The sequence below is a fragment of the Asterias amurensis genome, chromosome 1, assembly GCF_032118995.1.
Source record: "Asterias amurensis chromosome 1, ASM3211899v1".
NCBI classification, from domain to species: domain Eukaryota; kingdom Metazoa; phylum Echinodermata; class Asteroidea; order Forcipulatida; family Asteriidae; genus Asterias; species Asterias amurensis.
The window spans coordinates 3478695-3502424 of NC_092648.1; positions in this window are offsets into that span (position 1 = coordinate 3478695).

A 23730-nucleotide genomic window follows, 5' to 3' on the forward strand; every position below is an offset into this window, starting at 1 on the left:
AAAGCGTTCCCTTAAAAAAGTACTTGTTGAGGTCCTATAGTTTTTGAGAAATGAGTAAAGCAAGTCACAAAAAAAAAAAATTTTCTTCTCAGGAGACAATGAGCATGTAAAATATACTTTTGTGACATTGTTTTACTCATTTCTCAAAACCTACAGCACCTCAGATTGAGCAAGTAATATTTTTAAGGTACATGTAAGTCTGTGGACATTGTGTTTTGTGTTACAAAAAGTACACAAATCTTTTTAACAAACATTACAAAATTGGTAAGAAAAAAACTTCTCTTACATTAGATCACAGATTTACATAAAACTTACACGGTCTAATAATGATGATAGTAGAAAACATCCCTTGAAATATTTCTTGCTGAAATAACTGAAACTAATTTCCTGTTTGGAGTTTATCGCTCAGTGAGCGTTTTATTTAAAAAAAATATTGATGTCATGCAAAATGTGTTATCGGTTTTTCACTATTTTCTTGTGACCCAGATAGCCGATTGATCTCAAACTTCTACAGATATGTCAGTTTATGTATAAAGTGGATTACATAATGTGCTTATACTGCCATCAACTGTGTTGTTAGCAAAAACTAAATCGGAATGAAATGTTCCTTTAACTAGTGCAGACTTTGTTCTTATAAGAGGAAATGGGTATCTGTCAGTCTGAAAAATGGCACTCCAGCTAGAGGTATACTTGGCAAGACACTTGCAGTAAATTATCAAACCATGCACACAGGATACTCATAAAAAAAACTAACTATTTCAACCTCTTACTACACACATTATGTTAAGGAGAATGGACGAGAAAGTGTAGATTCGTGGATGGCACAAATCTACACTTTAGAGTATACATTCTCTGACTTAAAGTATTTCTCCCATTGATTGTAATCGAATTTGGGTTTCTCAATAATAGTTAACAATTATAAGTCTTATTTTGTGTAGGCTTACTTTGTCAAATGATGGTTGGCAACATTGTATATAACTATTTAGCAAAATATACATAGGCATACTTTAATTAGTGCTTGCAACATTATAGAGTACAACAATGTTATTTTTTGCTTAGTTAACAACACTTGTAGTACTTAAGGTGATCTTTAAATTTGATTTTTGTTTTGAAAATTGAAAGATAAGATGTTTTTAGCTGTGTTTTGTTGCACACCATGTTATCTCTCAGTTTGGAAAGACAGTATCATAATTCAAGTTGAACTATTTACATTAAAGTTTGTAACAAATCGATAGTTTTGTGTAGATTTGTTACGAATCTACAGTTAAATGTAGATTCATAAAAATAGTATGACACTTTCATCACAAGTGTGACGTCACAGATGCTGCATTGCTCAGTTTTAAAGAGCCTCAACTGCCAGGTTGATAACATTTTCAAAACTTTAAAATGAACAGACCCTGAACACAATTGTCAGTATCATCACGATGGATGAAATGACAATTTCGGTTATAAAAGTCAACTCTAGTGATTGAGCGCTCCTAGGGTTCATAAGTGTTCTGTTTATTCATAGCAATCCAAACAACAGTCCGGTTTGTCCTTTGAGGTTGACCAAAGCAACGGCACAGCATGTTTTGAAGGCCCTTTCTAAACTTCTTGTATCGGAAAACGTAAATGATGGGGTTGATCACGGGGTTCATGAAGGACATGATATTCAATACGAAATACATTGTGTCTGAAAATTTACTGAAGTAGCACCACTCATCCATTGAAGGTGGCAAGCAGATGATCCTATAGAAAACAATTGGTGTCCACAAAACAATCACTGTACCCATGGCAATCCAAAGCATGCTGATCACATTCTGTCTGGCCTTTAAAAGTTCTAGGGCTGCTCCTTGTACACTTTGTTGTTGGAATCGTTGAGCACTTCTCTTGAGAGTGGCTTGGATCTTGTAGTAAGCCCAGCTCATAAAAAGGATGGGCAACAGGTCGCAAAATAAAATGAAGAACGCAGCCATTACATCCATCAAGGTTGAAAACGCAATTGCACAACTAAGCCAGCTGGTATCATTGCTAGCAACAACTACAAACAAACTTGGGCTTGAAAAAAGAAATGACAACCCTAACACTATGAAAATTATCTTGATAACTTTTTTATGAGACATCATTCTGGAATAATGCAGTGGATGTACTATTCCTACATATCTTTCATAGGTCACCAGACACAGAGCATAATTTGATGAGTACCTTGTTATGTGCTGTATAAAGCCATTTGCGAGAATCCGACAATAGATCTCTCTTGCAATGAAACCCTCCGGTATTAACCGTGGTGGAACCAGGGCTTGGATCCAACTTAAATAACAGCAAAAAATGCTGTCAACTACAGCAAGATATGCCAGCAAGTAGTTTGTGATATTATGAAGGCTTTTGGTGCGAAGGATGACCAGCCAGGCTAGAGTGTTGAGAACAAATCCAACAGTTCCTTGTACAATTACAATAATAACATCCCATTGATACATCTTCAGTATTTCGAACACCGCTGTTTGCCTCAGAAATATCGACACCAGTCTTAAGCTGGTGCTGGTAGTGATTGACCGTAGTTGTCAACTTTCATCAATGAAGTATTGTACATGTGGATGTAAACAAGATCATTTCTCACTTCATGTGTTGATCATACACAAAGCTATTCTTCAGTCTGATGGGCAGAGGCAAATATTCTTTGAACTTTTCTACATCAAGTGATGTTGCTAAGAATTTTCAATACTTCTGTTTGCTGCTGAAATGTTTTACGAAGAGAACTTCAGTAGCCTTGCCCTTACACATAGACAGAGGTATAGTCAAATACTAACAGGAATCATAAACAAGTCCCAAAGATGGTAAGCCAAAGATATCCAAGTCTGCACTCTGCTGCTGTTCCTTGCAACTCTGTAATATTTGTGAGTTCTCATCAACTTGCATCCCAGGTGAATGCTGACAGTATTTCTAGGACTGGGTTACTGTTACATTCTGTCCCTGTACATGGACTTAATTAGTTTTGGTTTGTCTTTTTGGAAAGCTGGTAATAATAATTTGAAGTTGATTTGTTATACCGTTAACATGTACTGTATTACACTCAGTATGATTGCTTGTTTAATAAATTTTGGGAAATACTGTACATTGGATACTTGTAATTAGACAAGTAATATCCCATATTGTTTACTTTGTTTGATTTTACCTGACAAACACAGGAAAAGATAAATCAATTTAAGCCTCGCCCACCTTCCACTTCTTGACCATCCAGGGATCTGCTTACCGCCACATTCTGCACTTACGATCACCATTCTCCGCTTATGTGCAAGCGCCAAGTTTCTGCGCTAGCTGTATAAGCATATAATGCCTAGTAACGTGTGGAGTAGACATGCGCACAAGCCATAGTTCCGCACTAACCAGTGACGTAAGTTCAGAGTTCACTGCTTTTGCATGCGCCGATTCTTTTTGTTGATGCGCTAAGCAGAGCCATGGAATTGGACCCAGGACAGTTCACCACAAACACAAGGTGCACCAAACAAGAGCTTTACTTGAGGAAACAAACATTTTGGGTCGCCTGCAACTTTTTTTCAAAGCGAAAAACACTTCTAGTTTCTGCCATTTTAGTTTTTTATCAAGGTCTGTGTTGTATAAAACTTCTTTTGCAATGAAATGTTTGGTCGACGATACACATTGAAAACAAACTAGGTGGCGAGATCAAATAGTGGCTTTTGATGAGAAAATTTCAATGATCAAAGCATCAATGACCCCACTGCATGCGATTTTGTTGACTTGTGGACAAGTCATTAATTGTCTGCTGGGTGATATCGATCAACTCTCTTGCCGCGATTTTGACTTTCTCTGGGCTTCCCGCGAGACTGCCAGCCCCCACGAGACTTCTACTCTCACGACTACAGTCCCATTTGTCGGCAGCCAGCAGCTTTGCATGTGAGCTCGCGAGAGCAGTTTTTGATGGCGGAAACCTGAATCGACTATATCACAGTGACAGATCATTCACGACTTGTCCAAAAGTGTAACAATTATGTGTTCTTTTGTTATTTGAGATGAAACTTTTTTTACAAACTTGTTTCGCTGAACCTTGATTGAAAACAGTGCCTTACTCGTGGGGCTTGTCGGACTCGAGTGCGACTCAGTGATGGCCACAACTCAAGTCTGAGTCATCTGTAGTATGGCTCAAGTTTTACTCAAGTCCAAAATAATTTTAAAGTCACCTGGAAGTGGTATTTTTTCAAAATAAAGCTTTTGTCACCAATATATGTGTTTTGATGAGTGGAATGTGAATAAACAGTTAACTAAGGTTTTAAAAAATCAGTTCTTATGTTATTTACAAATTTAAGAGTAGACCCCGACGCGAGAGGGCGCTGTTCGTGACGTCAATCGAGGCAGACTTTGCCTGTAATGCGTAGAGTAAACACAATTGCAAAGTACATGTACGGACCAAGTCGTGAGTTTGTACGTTTCAACAACAAAAATGTTTTTTTCCGGCAATGCCGACCAGGTGTATTGCTGCTGAATGCAGAAAAACACTTTTTGAAATGTACCAACTCACGACTTACACGTACATGTTTTTTGTACGTGTGTTTACTATACGCATTGCAGGCAAAGTCTGCCTGGATTGACGTCACAAAAGGGGTAGGCGGAGTCAGCCCCCCAAACAACTTTATATATTTTTTAAACATATAAATCGTGACAAACAATTACTAAAAAAATTGTTTTATTGTTAAGCATATACTCTTATGTTTGAAAGAAAAACAATTCTATTTCCAGGTGACTTTAATGATTTTTTTAGAAATTTTGCTGAAACTAAAAGAACGTGCCCGCTATGTCATTAGCTGCGAGTCACAAACACTAGGGTATTAAATTTAACAAAATTACCAATAATTTCAATTTATAACTGGTTCATCTATTAGAAGTGAGGGATGTCATTGTTTAGCATGCTGACCTTCAAAGGGAAAAACAAATCCAAGTGGCATTTTATTTGTTCATGATGGGTTAGTTAATTCTGTATTTTGTTTTCATTTACACAGTAAGAGTTGCAATCTCCAAACAGATCCACTCATTCATCAACAACCAGATGTCTCATGCTGCATGGACTCATCTCTTCTTTACAAGGTGCAGTTGTAATGAAGCTCATAAAAGGTAGTTTATTTAATTTTATTACCTTAATTTGCACAAACATCAAAAACCGAAACAGGCACAGAGGCTGGGGGACCCTTGATCACACATAAGATTAAAACAGAGACAACAGAAAAAAAAGACAAAAAAACTGCTATGGAACTACAAAGCTGATGGTAAAAAAGGTGACAAAATCACCTTAAAAAAAATCATGTTTTGTTATAGTCCACAGTAGTATTAATGCCTTTATAGGCCTCATACTTCATGGAGGCATTTGGCCAAGAGCCAAATTTCAAAGAGCAATAAGCACAAAAGCAGCTAAGCACAAAAATTGATGCTCAGCAGAATCAGGTTACCATAATACATGTACCATACATGTATAATATTTGACTGACATAAAAAGAGAACAAGTCAAATGTTAACATCAATCTTAAGTAAGTCCCAAGATGCTCAGCCAAAGATCTCAAAGTCTGCACTCTGCTGCTGTTCCTTGCAACTCTGTAATATTTCTGAGTTCTCATCACTTTGCTTCCCAGATGAATGCTGGTGTTTCTAGGACTGGGTTACTGTTACATCATGTCCCTGTACATGGACTTATTTTGTTTTGGTTAGTCTTTTTGGAGAGCTGCTAATAATAATTTGACATTGATTTGTTATACATTTAACATGTACTGTATTACACTCAGTATGATTGCTTGTTTAATAAATTTTGGGAAATACTGTACATTGGATACTTGTAATTAGACAAGTAATATCCCATATTGTTCACTTTGTTTGATTTCACCTGACAAAAACAGGAAAGGATAAATCAATTTAAGCCTCGCCCACCTCCCACTCCTTGACCATCCAGGGATCTGCTTACAGCCACATTCTGCACTTAGGATCACCATTCTCCGCTTACGTGCAAGCGCCAAGTTTCTGCGCTAGCTTTATAAGTGTAGTTCTTAGTAACGTGCCTAGTAACGTGTGGAGTACATATGTGCACTAGCCAAAATTCCCCTTTAAACCAGTGACGTAAGTTCAGAGTTCACTGCTTATGCAAGCGCCAATTCTTTGCTTGATGCGCTAATAAGCAGAGCCATGGAATTGGACCCAGGACAGTTCACCATAAACACAAGGTGCACCAAACAAAAGCTTTACTTGAGGAAGCCAACATTTTGGGTTGCCCGCAACTTTTTCTTTCTAGTCCAAATATAAAATTGCAAACAATTTTCAAAGCGAAAAACATATCTCCTAGCTCTCCTGGCTTTTGATGAGAAAATTTCAATGATCAAAGCATCAACAACCCCACTGCATGTGATTATGTAAATTTGTGGACAAGTCATCAATTGTCTGCTTGGTGATATCGATCCGACTCTCTTGCTGCAATTTTGACTTTCTCAAGGCTTCCCAAGAGACTGCTGGTCCCACTAGACTACTGCTGTCATGGCTAAGGTCCCATTAGTCTGCAGCCAGCAGCCTCGCGTGTGAGCTCGCGAGAGCAGTTTTTGATGGCGGAAACCTGAATCGTTACACCACCACAACGACTTGACTATCTCACTGTGACATTCCATTCATGTAACGTCCATAATTGTAACAATTACGTGTCTTTTGATTTTTGAGATGAACCTTTTTTTACAAACTTGTTTCGCTGAACCTTGATTGAAAACAGTGCCTTACTCTTGGGGCTTGTCGGACTCGAGTGCGACTCAGTGATGGCCACAACTCAAGTCTGAGTCATCTGTAGTATGGCTCAAGTTTTACTCAAGTCCAAAATAATTTAAATGATTTTTTTATAGAAATTTTGCTGAAACTAATAGAACGTGCCCGCTATGTCAATAGCTGCGAGTCACAAACACTAGGGTATTAAATTTAACAAAATTACTAATAATTTTAATTTATCTCGGTTCATCTATTAATAGTTAGGGATGTCATGGTTTAGCATGATGACCTTAAAAGGGAAAAACAAATCCAAGTGGCATTTTATTTGTTCATGATGGGTTAGTTTAAAATTCTGTATTTTGTTTTCATTTACACAGTGAGGGTTGCAATCTCCAAACAGACGCATTCACCAACAACCAGATGGCGGATGCTGCATGGACTCATCCCTTCTTTACAAAGTGCAGTTGTAATGAAGCTCATAAAAGGTAGTTATTTTATTTCATTACCTTTATTGCACAAACATCAAACAGACACACAGCACAGGCCCACTAAATGGGGACCCTTGAGAATAAAACAAACAGAAACAGAAACAACTGTCCATGGAACTACATATATCTGATAGTAAAAAAGGTGACAAAATCACTTTAAAAATATCATGTATTGTTATAGTCTACAGTAGTATTGAACCTTTTAGGCCTCATACTGTCAACTATTTGTTCAATGGGAGACTTTTGGCCGGTCCCTTTTTCACAGTTCTCGACAGTATTGTCATTGGTCTTGTCATTTGATGTCATTTGTGGCCATTGACATGGTTCCCGTAGAAATAACAGACACGGTCCTTTGCTAAAGGACTGTGACTAACGGGCCTGGTATAACACTGAGGATGTGGCGGGCCACTTCTTGTCTTGGTCTTGGTGCCCCCTTCAAGAGTTTCCCGTAGATTAAAGATTTTCCAACGGATGTGCCTTTTGCAGAACGAAATTGGCCTTACATGTCCTCTCGAGGGTAAAATTTCATTCTGGTAATAAAGTATGTTTTTGTCTTTGTACACAGCTACACTGTGGTAAAGCTTATGTGGTAAAGCTTATGAAATGAGACATACAATTCTGAATTTGAATGTAAACATTTGGAGAATGTTTGCTCATTATAATGAAATTAATCTGTTGACCAGCTCTTGCTGCTGGCTTTACCAAATTGAATGATTCTTGCAGCCTATTGAATTTAAATGATCTTGTTTGACCAGTGAATGCTTAACTGGTTAAATTGAATTACTCCTGTTGACTGTTGCGTGCTGATTCAAAAGAGTATTCATTTTCAATTGAAATTGAATCGGTTAAAAATTATGGATTTTTGTTGAAATTGGCCAGTGAAAACCTACTGTTTGGAAAAAAATAATTGACTCTATTGTGCTTTTTTTTCTACGTTTTCACAGGACACACTGGTGGTTGCCATCTCCAAAGGGATCCACTTATCAGCAACAAGATGTCCGACCTTCATAGCTTCCTGAAAACACAATGAGTCTGGGCTGGTGTCCGAAAGAAATCATCTCTGCTTTGCATACAAGGTATAACTGACACAAAAAAAACATTAAAATATTTTTTACTGTGGTACTTTCCTTTGTTAGTGGAAGTGTCGTGGCCGGGCGGTTAAGAGCTACGAATTCAAACTCTGGTGTTTCTGATCAGCAGAGTGTGGGTTCGAATCCCCAGCTGTGACACTTGTGTCCTTAAGCAAGACACTTAACCATTGCTTCGTCCTTCGGATGGGACGTAAAGCCGTTGGTCCCATGTGTTGTGTAGAGCATGTAAAAGAACCCAGTGCACTCGAAAAGAGAAGGGGTTCGCCCCGGTGTTCCTGGCTCTGGCTGCTGTTTGCGCTGTAGCACCTTGTAAACCCTTATAAGGTGCTAAATAATTGGGTCTCAGAATTCATCACTGCATTAACCCATCGTTCTGAAAGTTTGTATACTCAGCGCCTTGAGTACCTTGTTTGGTAGATACTTGCGCTATATAAGACTTCAATATTATTATTGTACTAGTTAGAGAGCTATATAAACACCTTGTATTCTTTTTGTTATTATTTAATCATATTGTAGTCTAGTATCGATTCCTGTAGGACTGATAACTCAAAAGGACAACATGCCTTGGTGCTCTTTCAAAGTGTCCAATGAAAGTTTAAAATTGTCCCGGGCGCGATTTCACAAAGCACTACTTAAGATTCATCTTTTGAAAGATGAGTTGTCAGTATTAATAGTGGTTTGTATTGGGACATTACACTTTGCTTAGCCAATAGGATTGATAAACAGTTAAGATTGATCTTAGCTTTTTCCATGTTGTGGTACCAATGTTGCAAACAACATAAGGTATATCAAGTTTCAGAACCGCAATGCGTTATGGCTAGGCAGATGGGGTAGATTTACTACCGCAGTATATGTTGTCATGCATGACTCGTGCACGCATCGCCTATACTTTGTGTGGGTTCAACAGCGCCCCCTCTCTTGATATTTAGCTATTCGCGATAATGGATAGGCTTTCACCATTATTCACCATTATCCAAGCATTCCGAGATAATAGACTACCGATAATTTGACATGAACTGGTTCTAGTACTTCTGCTAAGCAAAAATGTGCAGCCATTAATGTTGTGGGGAAAAGTGTCATTATTGCTGGTAATCTTAATCTAATAAGCAAAACCATTTGATGCTTAGCTACTTTGTGTGCTTAAGCAGTCCTATGACATTGGGCCCAGAAATAAAACACAGTGGCATGGCCTCTGTTTTTCTGGTCTTGGCATTGGTGTCCAGTGAAAAGTTTTCCAGTGAACAAGATAAAACAAAAATGAAACAACAATGGCCTGGCCCTCTCAAAGCTTAAATTGCATGCCTGTAATAAATTACTTTTGATTTGTTTTACACAGTTAGTGAAGCTTGTGAAGGTTCATTGATCAACAAAGTGGAAGTATGTGCCCTTTAGACGCTGATGCTGGACAGGAATGCGTGGAAGAAAACCATCAGAGTTTCCCGAGAAGGCGACAGCTGAAGACATCCTCTCGCTCAACTGACAGTGCCCTGGACATCAGTATGACATGTTAGACACCTCTTGAAATATGAAGGTAAATTATATTATTGTATTTCTTAAGACAAGCAGCAAGTAAAAATATTTTAACGTGGGAGGCTACGGACAATTTGAAATGAACTGGTTCTTATACTTCTGCTAAGCAAAAATGTGCAGCCATTAATGGTTTGATGAAAGATGTCATTATTGCTGGTAATCTCATTCCAGTAAGCAAAACCATTTGGTACTTTGCTACTTTGTGTTCTTAAACAGTTCTATGACATTCGTCCCATAAATAAAACACAGTGTCATGTCCTCTGTTTTTCTGATCGTGGCATTGGTGTCCAGTGAAAAGTTTTCCAATGTACCAGATATAAAGAAAATAGACAAAAAATGGTTGTTCCCTCTTAAAGCTGAAGTTGCGTATCTGTAATAAAGTACTTTTGATTTGTTTTACACAGTTAGTGAAGCTTGTGAAGGTTCATTAATCAACAAAGTGGATGTATATGCCCTTAGGACGCTCATGTGGGACTGGGATGCGTGGATGGCGACCATCAGAGTTTCCTGAAAAGACGTCGGCTGAAGACATCCTCTCGCTCAACTGACCAGCCCTGAACATCAGTATGACATGTTAGACACCTCTTGAAATATGAAGGTAAATTCTATCATTGTATTTCTTATGACAACCAACAAGTCTGGCGGTCTTCTTTTTTTAATTGAATACAAATAATAATGAACAAAAACTTCTAAGTATTGTTTGAAGCTTTGCATGGTGTGGAGAAAGAGGAAGAAACTATAAATAAATAGTAAACTTGCGGGTGCGGCCATGTGTAAATCTCTTATGAGTGAGTGTTGGCTCTGAAAAGAGCCGGTTTGGACTCGACGTTTCGAACAGTATACTCTGCTCGTCTTCAGGAAGACAACTTCAGTTCAAGTGTTTAATGTGTCTGACACTTTTGAATTCTACTGACTTTGTAATAAAGTATACTTGCAGGACCTGATTGGTTGCTTAGGGGACACTAGTTGCCATCTTCTGTAAATAAGGCCACTTCAGTCACCTTTAACTGTTGAGGGAATTTTGAGGGCACAAGCAAAACTGAGAGATACAACTAGTTATTGATAAAAATAGTCCTTGTCCTGACTTTGGGTGAAGCAACCCAGGCGTCAACATTTGCACATGCTGTGAACCCTGCTGGTGATAGTTGACCTGGGGCTGAGTAAAAACCTAGCGTTCTGAAGTATATTATTGACCTAAAAGTTTAATCCTTTATGTGAACAAAATAGTCAGAACCAGACAAAAAAAAGTACATCAAACTCTAAAAGTTCCTCACACAAGGCATATAAACTTGTTTTTTAAATGACCAATATTTTCACACATACTGTTCACTTGTTAAAGTGAACAATGTACATGTATGGTTAGGAAGTGTGATCTCATAAAGGGAGAATAAATATTTCAAAATTGGCTAAGCATTTTCATGATGGGTTATTGTTATTCTGAGAAACAAACTCTCATTTTCTATTTTGTTTTGGTTTACACAGTGAGGGTTGCCATCTCCAAAGGGATCCACTCATCAGCAACTAGATGTATGACTGTCAGAGCTTGCCTGAAAACACATTGAGTCTGGTATCTGCAAGAACTCATCTCTCCATTAAAAGGTAATTCAAACTAGTTTATGGTAAAAACTATTCATAATACTTTCAGTCTATTGATTATCTTCAATGGCTGGTTTCACAAAGCGCTAAGACTCATCTTAAGATGAGTTGTCAAATTAGGGAGTTTTCGTTTTGGAAGATGGATGGTTCTGCGACGGTGAAAATGAAATATCGAGTTATCTGCACATGCGTCGCTTCGAGGACAGTTGTTTCTCAATTTCTACAACAATACTTGGGATGAATCTGCATTTTGCTGAAAACGACAACATTTGGCTGAAAACTACATACCCTCGCAGAACCACCAGTCGTCAAAAACGAAAACTCCCTACTGACTTGTAGTGTGACATCAAACTTTGCAAGGCATTTAAGATTGATTTGTTGTTTGGATCAGTCTTAGCTCTTTGTGAAATCAAGCCCAGGACTGATACATCACAGGGGCAACAAAGGGAGTTAACTTCATTCCCCTGGCCTAGTGCCTTTAAAAACGCCTGTGGAAATTTACATTTCCAGGCATGTGAAACTTCTGTGTGTTCATTTTACCTTTCCAAGTTTTTCTTTTGGGACCCACTTTTCGTCAGCCTTGCGATGAATACTAGCCTTGATTTTTTTATTTCCAAACAGTACACATTTCATTTAGAAAGAGAACAGCTTTCAGATGATACCAAATTTATAATAGGGGTTCCAAATAATGTCCTGCCAGACCTGTCAAATTAAGCAACTTTCCAGTTAATCCACAGACACCGATTTTACAAACCAAGGCCTGGAGTTACAAAACAAGTTTTGGGGCAAGGCCAACATGCACTAGGCCAGTATATAGGGCACCGAGGCCAACAACTTTGAAATAGACATGGAACAAGTCAATAGCCTAGAAAAACAAGTTAATTCAAAATTGAAAAATTTGTCAGAGGTTCCCCTATGGGTGGTTAACCCGATGTAACATTTTTGATAAATAAGGTATTGAAAAATCATGTTTTTCATGAACAAACCGTAAACAATTTGTCAATTGTGCTCACCCCCCTCCTAACAAAGACAAAGAATGTTTTTTAAACTACATATTATCATAGCGAGGGATAAAACAAACTTGTTGCAAGGAATCTCTGTTGCGATATCTAAATTTTTAAACCATTCAATATTGGGCGTCTTTTGGCATGTTTTTGCAGAGTGGGTGACATATTACGACTGCTATTAAAGGCAGTGCACACTATTGGTAATTTCAAAGACTAGCCTTCACAGTTGGTGTATCTCAACATAAGCATAAAATAACAAACCTGTGAAAATTTTAGCTCAATCGGTCATCGAACTTGCGAGCTAATAATGAAAGAAAAAAACACCCTTGTCACAAGAAGTTGTGTGCGTTTAGATGGTTGATTTCGAGACCTCAAGTTCTAAATCTGAGGTCTCGAAATCAAATTCATGGAAATTTATGTCTTTCTCTAAAACAATGGCACTTTAGAGGGAGCCGTTTCTCACAATGTTTTATACCATCATCCTCTCCCTATTACTCGTTACCAAGTAAGATTTTATGCCAATAATTAATTTGAGTAATTACCAATAGTGTCCACTGCCTTTAAAAACATAAAAAAAAGTCACAGTGTCTTACTGGCCTTTAACAACAATGAAACATTGATGCCGTTGTCTCTGTTGCCCAGATTTTGGCCGTGGTGACTTAGACTTAGTTTTCCATTGGAGGTGCCCTTTGCGTAATGAATATGGCCTTGCCCTCGCATACAAAACTCTATGTGTGCAATAAAGTATTTTTGTTTTGTTCAGCACAGATAGAAAGCTTATCAATGAGATTCATCACAACCAAGTGGATGTCTGTCGCTGGATGTCAACCTAGCATTATGAGATGGCTCTTCACATAGAAGGTAAATTCAATAGAACCATTCAAGTATTAGTGCGTTTATGTAGACAATTAACTCATACGCCATAATATGCTATTTTGAGGCATACACACGTAGATCTGTAGAGAAAAGCCATTGCCAAGGTGCAGTACCTTAACTACAGTAATATTTTAGGGGGTACAAGGGGTGCAACTTTTTTTTTGGGGGGGGGGGGAGGGCACTTCTGGTAAAGTTTCTGCTGTCTCCCCCCCCCCCCAGAAAACAAAAAAAAACAAAACAAAAACACAAAAAAAAAACATATTTTTTTAACACTTTGTTATTCAAAGGAATACACATTTTAAAGCAAAACAAAACATCAATATTTGCTTCACAATCAAAGGGAGATCCCTTTTTTTAATCTCTTTTTTTCTACATGTGGTTTGAAAGATAAATTTAATGCACTGAAGTTTTGCATATCAGATGTTTCCACTTGATTTTGAAAGACTATTGAGAGCATCTCGTATTATGTTACCAACTTTAAAGAGATACATTTTCCTTGGTGTGTAGGATTCACCAAACTAAAGCTTTAAATAAAAATGTTCATCTTTTGTGATTGTTTTTGGTGCGTTTTTGTTTGAAATCTTGGTAGACTAGGAGGTTGACTAAAGTTGTCTAAACCACTTTGTCTGTTTTTATTTCGAAGGTTTCCCACTTCAAGATGAAATCCACCACGAAAAAGATTGATTTTGGGATCTTTCACCAATTTAGATTTGTACAGGGTTACAACCGAGGTATGTGGTTTTTCTACTAACATAAAAAAAGTGGGCTGTGTTTGCAGCACTTATACAATCTGCAACCCGACGCCACATGCCACAACATTTTGGGGACTTCATGCTGGCATCAGCCTAACCCAAATGAATGGTTTTCCCTACAGATTGATTACACTCTAGAAAAATCTAAAAACATGTTTTATTAACGTTTACCTCTAACGGTTATAATTCTAACACAACCTTAGGTGTTTTTTCCAGAGAGTGTACTGATTACTCAAAGATTAGTTGTATGTGCAGTAGAACATAATTGAATGCATAATAATACATCTCTCAAAAACCAGTGAATAGTGTAGATTTTTTTATAATTTCCTAATGCCTTTTCTTAAAAAGTATGTTAATATGTTATTATCTTATAATTTGAAATAGTTGCTTTAACTTTCTTAAAAAGTTAGTCCTGTGAATAATTGGATAATTTTCAATTTGTCAAGTCTTTCCATCACCCAAATCAGTTTGGATAACTCACATTCCTAGGCAAAATGTCCTTGTCAAATTTGAAATGATTTAATGTTACAAAGCCAGTTAGCATTGCAAGTTTATAAATTTGGCAAAAAAAAAAGAACAATTGTGGTAGCCTTATTGTAGTTTCAATTTTATCAGGAAAGTTGATATCTTAATGGTGTGATGTATTTAGTCACCTCCTGCCTTAGCTGGTATGGGGTTACGTAACGGAGTTGCAATGATTTTGTAAAAAGTAAGTGCACCAATAGACCGATCCATTAAGCTCCGCCCCATTGCTTATTGACCAATCACAACCCATTGCACAACCAAAAGTCTGACACTATAAAGTCTGACATGCGTGAATACATGCTTGGTGTGCGCAGCAGAGTTGTGCTTCTGCGCAGAATGGCATTGGAGAGGCGCATGTGTTCTTGCTCACATGTGAGTCCTTGGCGGAGCCTACTGGATCGGTGAACTGCAAGCAAGTCACAATATGTCTATTTTGGGAAATTATTGGCCCTCGCTTGGACAAACCTTGCCAGGATATTGCTTGAAAGGTGCACTTATTTTATCCCACAAAAAGGAGTATTAATAGTTAACTTTTTGAGGAAAAAAAAATGTTTGTCAAAGATTAGATCTTCTTTTTGATAGCCTTTTTAGAAGCTTTGACTGGGTTAAACAAAAAGTGGTTGTGAACTTTAACCTTCAACTGAACATTGTTGCAAAGGGGAGTGAACAGGAATGTTCGAGACGGTGACACAAAAGTCTCAAAGTAGCTCCTTGGGTAAATATTTTACCTTTTTCATAGTTTTGGATGCCAGGAAATCCGATAAGGTTTGCAGTATTACCCTGAACATGAAATCTGAGCTTTGGTGGTGCAAAATAGATGCCTGTTTCATTTTAATGCATTTATATTAAAGGCACTGGACACTATTGGTAATTACTAAAAAGAATTATTTGCATAAAACCCTAGTTGGTAACGAGTAATGAGGAGCTGTTGATAGTATAAAACATGGTGAGAAACAGCTCCCTCTGAAGTAACAAAGTTTTTGAGAAAGAAGTAATTTTCCAAGAATTTGATTTCGAGACCTCAGAATTAGAACTTAAGGTCTAGTAATTAAGCATCTGAAAGGACACAACTTTGTGTGACAAGGGTGTTTTTTTTTCTTCATTATGGACCCATTCCATGAAATATGCTAATCACATTCACGCATGTGTACAGACCCATGTGGTTGGCAAATGCCATAGAATTGTGCACTAAGCAGACGCGCAATTGCATCTGCGTCACGCTCCCATAAGCCGTGTACAAAACAGCGTGACGTTCCCTCATTTTGCCAACCAAAACGTTAGTGCGCACGCACTATGTGCAATTTACATATTTCATGGGAAGGGTTTATTATCTCGCAACTTCGACGACCAATTGAGCTCAAATTTTCATAGGTTTGTTATTTGTTATTTTGTGCATATGTTGGGATACACCAAGTGAGAAGACTGGTCTTTGACAATTACAAAAGGTGTCCAGTGTCTTTAAAGCAAGTATTTTTGCCTCTAGTTAAAACCGTTATTAAATTTCACTTTGAGGTATGTGAGTATTCAATTGAACTTACCAATGCCAAATTGGCATCCAATTTAGTGGAGTAGGCACAATTGCAGATTTCAAAAAAAGTTGCTGCAAATTTGACACCTGATGCAAAAAAACACAATTGCTCACACATGAAGGTGAAATTAAATGACTGTTAACTCTTTCAGTGACAATAAAGTACCACATTTGTATGTATTCTGAAAGTGCCATTAGGGTACATGTAATATTGTTTTTATGTTATCACAAGAGGGCAGTATCCTCCAAGAAATAGTATTAACTTTGGGAGGTTCCAAGGCAACGCAAAACAGCAAGATACATTGTGTGTGGTGAACAAGAAATTTTTATTAATACAGAGTTTTGAAAAACCTAAAAAGACTGGGCATTCAAAACAAAACTGGCACTAAAAGAGTGATTTGGGGTCAAATTTAACATGCCACCAAGTTATAATTTGTTTAATTATTGATAAATAGTTGATAAAGAAATTAACTTTCCGAAAACTTTGATTGTTAAAAAGGGCAAAGATTTTGTCCAGTTTAATATTGATTACTTGATAATTGTACTCACCAAAAGCTTTGTTCGTAAAAGAGGGCAGATAATTTTCTTCACAGCGTTATTTTGTTTGAGTTACTTCTATACCATTGTTTTCAAACTGATAATGTATTTTGTATTTAAAAAATTGTATTGTTTTTAACTGTTGAGAGTTTGAAATAAAATTATTCTATAAATGAAGAAAGAAATATATTTTTCATTCCCTTATTCTGTAATGGTCTACCATATTAGGCAAAACTGAGAGCATTAAAAGACTTTTAATAATAACAAAGATGTCTGCAGCAAGTTAGAAAGTGCAGCAAATAAGATCTTCTTACTTCAGCAGAAAAGAGTATTGTGGGCTAAAAGTTCTGCCTCATTAAATACTTTAAAAACAAACGTACTGTACCACAACTTAACTACAAAAACCCTTTAATTTGATCATTTTCACCCCAATAAATACTTTGACTAAAAGTACTTTACCACACCTTTAATATGGAAAACCCCTATCGTTAAATTGCATCTAAGAATAACCACTTTAATAGAAAAAGTTCCACCCAATTAAATACTTTGAATAAAAAGTACCATACCACACCTTTAATACGGAAAACCCCTACCGTTAAATTGCATCTAAGAATAACCACTTTAATAGAAAAAGTTCCACCCCATTAAATACTTTAAATAAAATATACCATGCCACACCTTTAATACGAAAAACCTCTACCGATAAATATACATCTAAGAATAACCACTTCAATAGAAAACGTTCCACCCCAATAAATACTTTGAGTAAAAGGTACCATACCCCACCTTTAATACGAAATTCCGTACCGTTAAATTACATCTAAGAATAACCACTTTAATAGAAAAGTTCCACCCCAATAAATACTTTGAGTAAAAGGTACCATACCACACCTTTAATACGAAATTCCGTACCGTTAAATTACATCTAAGAATAACCACTTTAATAACAAAAGTGTCACCCCATTATAAATAAAATATACCATACCACACCTTTAACACGAAAAACCTCTACCGATAAATATACATCTAAGAATAACCACTTTAATAGAAAAGTTCCACCCCAATAAATACTTTGAGTAAAAGGTACCATACCACACCTTTAATACGAAAAACCCCTACCGTAATATTACGTCTAAGAATAACCACTTTAATTTAAAAAGTTTCACCGCATTACATACTTTAAATAAAAAGTATTATACCACACCTTTAATACGAAAACCCCCTATCCTTTAATTACATCTAAGAATAACCACTTTAATTTAAAACAAACCATCTCATCCCAACGCACCCCTAGTCCTCCCAAGCTTCATCATGCCCGTCTCAGCCCAACACTCCTATCCTTAACCCAAGCCCCCATCCCAAACCAGCCCATCCCATTACTCCAACCATCACCCAAGTCCTCATCCCAAACAGTATAGCCCAAATACTCCTACCATCACTCAAGCCCTCATCCCAAATAGTCCATCCCATTATCCCACGATCACCCAAGTCCTCATCCCAAACCAAACAGTTCAACCAATTACTCCTACACCATCACCCAAGTCCTCATCCCACAGAGTCCAGCCCATCATCACTCCTACCATTACCCTAAGCCCTTATCCCAACCAGCCCATCCCACTCTCCTACCATTACCCTAAGCCCTCATCCCAAACAGTCCACCCCACTCTCCTACCATCACCCCAAGTCCTCATCCCAAACAGTCCAGCCAATTACTCCTACACCATCACCCAAGTCCTCATCCCAAACAGTCCAGCCAATTACTCCTACGCCATCACCCAAGTCCTCATCCCAAAGGTTCCAGCTCATCATCACTCCTACCATTACCCTAAGCCCTCATCCCAAACAGTCCACCCCACTCTCCTACCATCACCCCAAGCCCTCATCCCAAACAGTCCAGCCAAATACTCCTACCATCACCCCAAGCCCTCATCCCAAAGAGTCAAGCCCATCATCACTCCTACTATCGCCCAAGCCCTCATCCCAACCAACCGAGCCCACTGGCTGCAGCAACCTCCCAGACCCTTACCCTAGCCCACTCAGCAACCTCCTTGGCCCCTCAGCACTTAAAAATTTTACTCCTCCAGCCAAGCTCTAAGGCCCTTGGTAGGCCCTTGTAGGCCCTTGGTCAGCTCTCAGATCAGCTAGAAATCCAAGGGTTGAGCCAGGGAAAATAAATTTTGAAATATTTTCTAAGTCAGCCATTTTTAACTTCATCACTCCAAAAACCGTTAGATTTTTATAACAGCTCAGTAGCACAGCAGTGAGAGAGAGTGCTTACAGAGTGGAAGGTCCCCGGTTCAAGCCCTGCACATTTTTACAAGATTTGTAAAAAAATTCTTTTTAACTGTTAAAAAAGGGTCCCCAAAGGGATTTGAACCCACCCTGCTCACAGCTCCAGGATTCCCGGGGCTGTGAGCTAGCCCGCTGCGCCACGGCGGCTCTTGAAAAAATTTGCTCGGAACTAATATTTAAACCTTAGAATGGAAAGGTCGAATAAAAAAATAAATGAGATGAACCCTATGACCTTTGACCTTAGCAAGAGTTGCAAGAAGAAAAATAGAATAAAGACATGTCAGTTGGTGTATGTTAAATAAAGGTTTATTTGTAGAACAAAAATAAACGATACAAATAAAGACCATTAAGAATACATTACATATTAAGTAGTTTAACATTTAAAAATATACAAAAATTACTAAGAATTACAGCAATTTTGTTTCTCAAGTAAACGCAAAGTCTAAAAACCTTAACAAGTAGTTTTACAACTTAAACTAACAAATAAATACTACAAAATACTTAACAGAGTAACGGACCTCATGCACCTGACTTCATTTGCGTAAAGCGCAATCAACTACAGGTCAAAGAAGGTTGCGCATTGGCCCAACCACTACACAGTGCGTATTGCAACCATTTTACTTCTAAAGTTTATCAGTGCATTATGTGAAGTACAAACTAAATTAGCATAATACAAATTACTTGTCTTCCTTAAAAATCTAAGAGTAAAATTTAATTTCTCCTATTGACAGTTCAAAAACTGTGTTCTCTTATCAAGTTGCCCCCCCCCCCCTCAATTTACTCCATCAGAGTTAAAAATAATACTAGTTAACTTAATTCATAATAAACTACACAGAGCTTGCACTGCAAGCGTTTTATACATACTTCAAAAGTTCATGGCATAGCCTTCCTTAATAATTTTAAAGCAAAATTAGTTTCCCCTAATAACAATTAAAACTGCATTCTCTTATCAAGTTGCCGCCCCCCACCCCTCAATTTACTCCATCAGATTTAAAAAATCTACTAGTTAATTAAATTTATAATAAGAACTACACAGAGCTCGCAATGCAAGCATTTTATACATACTTCAATATGGTATAGTTTTAGATTTAAATTGGTTACTGCATAGAGGGTGCTCCGCTATCTTGCTGCCATTTTATTCGTTCTTACTAACAGCACCCTCCTACACATGCCTCATTAACAAAACATTTCTTAAAAGTGGTTTTATAAAAGGGAAGCTTACTTAAACTTAATAAACACATCAATTTAATGTTTATAGCATTTAATTACAACATTTCTTCTTTTCCTTATTACAGTTTATGTTTTACATGATACCCTTACAGAAAGAGAGGTTGCTTTGTTTTGCCCGGGTTAATAGATGCACCGTCTGCGTTTAAAATGCACATTAATGTCCGATGTCCGCTATCCGCAGCGCACGTTCACAAAAAACACACCAATATTTTTTTTACCGACGCGACACAAGATTTTATGAGCTCCTCAAAGCCTATCTTACACTAAGGTGTAACTCTATCAGTTTCACTTTCTATTTAGTAAAGTAAATTAGCTCTTCTTAAGTATTTCATATAATTATAGAATTAATTTTCAAATATGATTACATGTGGTGCATAAATTGAAAACCATAATATACCTAGACAGCTCGGTTAGATTGTTTTTAGTAACGAGATATACATGCATTTTTCTGTTTGTGATGCTCAAAATTGATGCAGATAATTTTACATATACTTAATTTTCAAATTAAACCATTTCATAAAAACTAAACATAATATTAATATACATATGTAGGCCTAGCATCCCCCACTGATTATATTTAAAGTTCACACCTGTAATAACTTTAATTAACCTGTATTTATTGTTTTAATGTTAGTAAAATAATTTTGTCCTTCCCCATTTTGTGAATGTAATTTTTAAGTTGTCATGAAATTGTTATCATAGGATACATTTATATTTATTTTATTCAAATGACATTGATAATTTTTAGTTCCAACTAAGTTGTCGAAAGTTAGTAAAAGAAACTACCCTTATTACACATTGTTATAGTAGTTATTATTAAACTATAAAAGATATTTATTTTTAATATTTAATTAGATAATTTTATATATTTTGTTTCCAAATAAAACTGTTTCATTACAACTGTATCATAATATTAATTTACATGTAGGCCTGGCATCCCCCACTGACTAAATATAAAGTTCATCTTATTAATATTTAATGTTTAGATAAATGACATTGATAAATGTTGGTTCTACTTTAGTTGTGGAATGTTAGTAGAAGAAACTAGCCTTTATTACATATTGTTAAAGTAATTATAATTACACACTATTTAATTTATTTTCAGGTGTTAAAGGCAAGATCTAATTAAAAAAACAATAACACATTCCAGTGCATTAAAGTCATTTATAAAAACAAGACCTACGACGAAACAAATACGATATTTTCGCAATATTCAACGCGCGACAACGTAATCCGCACGACTCACGCTCAAACCTATCAGCAGCAACCTCTTTCTTATACCAACAAATTTAACCCGTAAACACTTATTTGCTAACAGCACCCTCTTACACATTCCTCATTAATAGAACATTTCTTAAAGGTAATATTTCATGTAGCCTAGTCATACAAAATAAAAGTGGTTTTACATTTATGAAGCTTACTCTAACTTTATAAACACACTGATTTAATATTCAAGCATTTAATTAAATAATTGATTGCTTTTCCTTACCACATGTATTACATGATTTACATGATACCCTTATTACATGATACCCTTACAGAAGCGAGGCTGCTTTTTTTTGCCCAACATAATAAATGCACCGACTGCGTATAAAATGCACATTAACGTCCGATATCAGAGCGCGCTCATAAAAAGCAAACGTTATAAACTTGTCAAAGCCAACCTTACACTTTAGTGTAACTCATTCAGTGTCCGTTTATATTTATTGAAATTAATAAGTTCTTAATAATGATTTCACATGTAGGCCCGGCATCCCCCACTGATTATATATAAAGTTCATACCTTATCATTATAATTTAATGTTATTTTGGTTAATGTAATTTTTAAATTCAAATGACATTGATAAAGGTTAGTTCTAATTTAGTTGTGGAATGTTAGTATAAGACAACTAGCCTTCATAACATATTGTTGTTGTAATGACATACATGTATATTCCTATTTGTGATGCTAAAAGTTAACGCAGATAATTTTATATATTCAATTTCCAAATTAAACAGTTTCATTTAAACTAAACCATAAAACTAATTCACATGTAGGCCCGGCATCCCCCACTGATTATATATAAAGTTCATACCTGTTAAAATGTAATGTTATTTTGGTTAATGCAATTTTTAAATTCAAATGACATTGATAAAGGTTAGTTCTAATTTAGTTGTGGAATGTTAGTATAAGACAACTAGCCTTCATAACATATTGATATAGTAATGACATGCATGAATATTCCTATTTGTGATGCTAAAAGTTAACGCAGATAATTTTATATATTCAATTTCCAAATTAAACAGTTTCATTTAAACTAAACCATAAAACTAATTCACATGTAGGCCTGGCATCCCCCACTGATTATATATAAAGTTCATACCTGTTAAAATGTAATGTTATTTTGGTTAATGCAATTTTTAAATTCAAATGACATTGATAAAGGTTAGTTCTTATTTAGTTGTGGAATGTTAGTATACGAAAACTAGCCTTCATTACATATTAGGTATTATAATTAAACTATAAAAACCATTTAATTTATTATGAGATGTTAGTGGTATCAAGATCTAATTCAGTGTTTAAAAAAAAACCAATCAAAGTAAGTTGTTCTAATTAAACAGACTTTGTTATTTACGAAGCCCAAACCATTAGTAGTTAGTTTCATGATTTATATTTTTATTTGTTAAATTTTGTATTATAATTTGTCTGTGAATTATGAAGAATATACGCGAGCAGTGTAAGTCATTTATACAAACAAGACCTATATGACGAAACCTATCCGATATTTCAGCAATATTTTCAACGCCGACGTTATGTCCGCACGACTCGCGCTCAAACCTTTCAGCAGCAACCTCGTTTCTATACAAACAAATGTAACCAGTGAATACTTATTTGGGGTCTAAAAACAACCAGCCAAAGGTACTGTAAACACCCATTGTAAAGTTTAACATCACAAATAAAGAACTAGTACTGGTAATGCATAGTTACATAAAGTACACCACAACAAGCATTTTGTTTCAGTTTGGCCTTACTTTTTTTTTTTTTGGGGGGGGGTCTTCAACATAGTAAATTCATGGGTTATTTTTACCTGAGCCTAAGGGAGTTTGACCATGAAGAAGCAGCACGCACCTCCGCACAAGGCAGAAGTGGCACACACCTCCGCATCAAATGCAGAAGTGGCACGTACCTTCGCATGATAAGTGCAATCTCACAATGTCACCATTATAGGAGCTGATACTCCCATGATAAGAGACAGACTATAATGGGATACACTGCAAGACATCATACTTAGGTGACACGCCTTCAACACGATGGATTCTCCCTTAGTTGCTGTGTTTTTTGTTGCTAAGACTAGGGTAAGGGCTATTCTATTCCAAGTTTAACATTTTTTTTTTTGTGGGGGGGGGGATCAATTCATAATAGTAAATATTGATAGGTTATCTTTGCCTGAGCCTAAGGGAGTTTGACCATGAAGAAGCAGCACACACCTCCGCACAAGGCAGAAGTGGCACACACCTCCGCATCAAATGCAGAAGTGGCACGCACCTTTGCATGATAAGTGCAATCTCACAATGTCA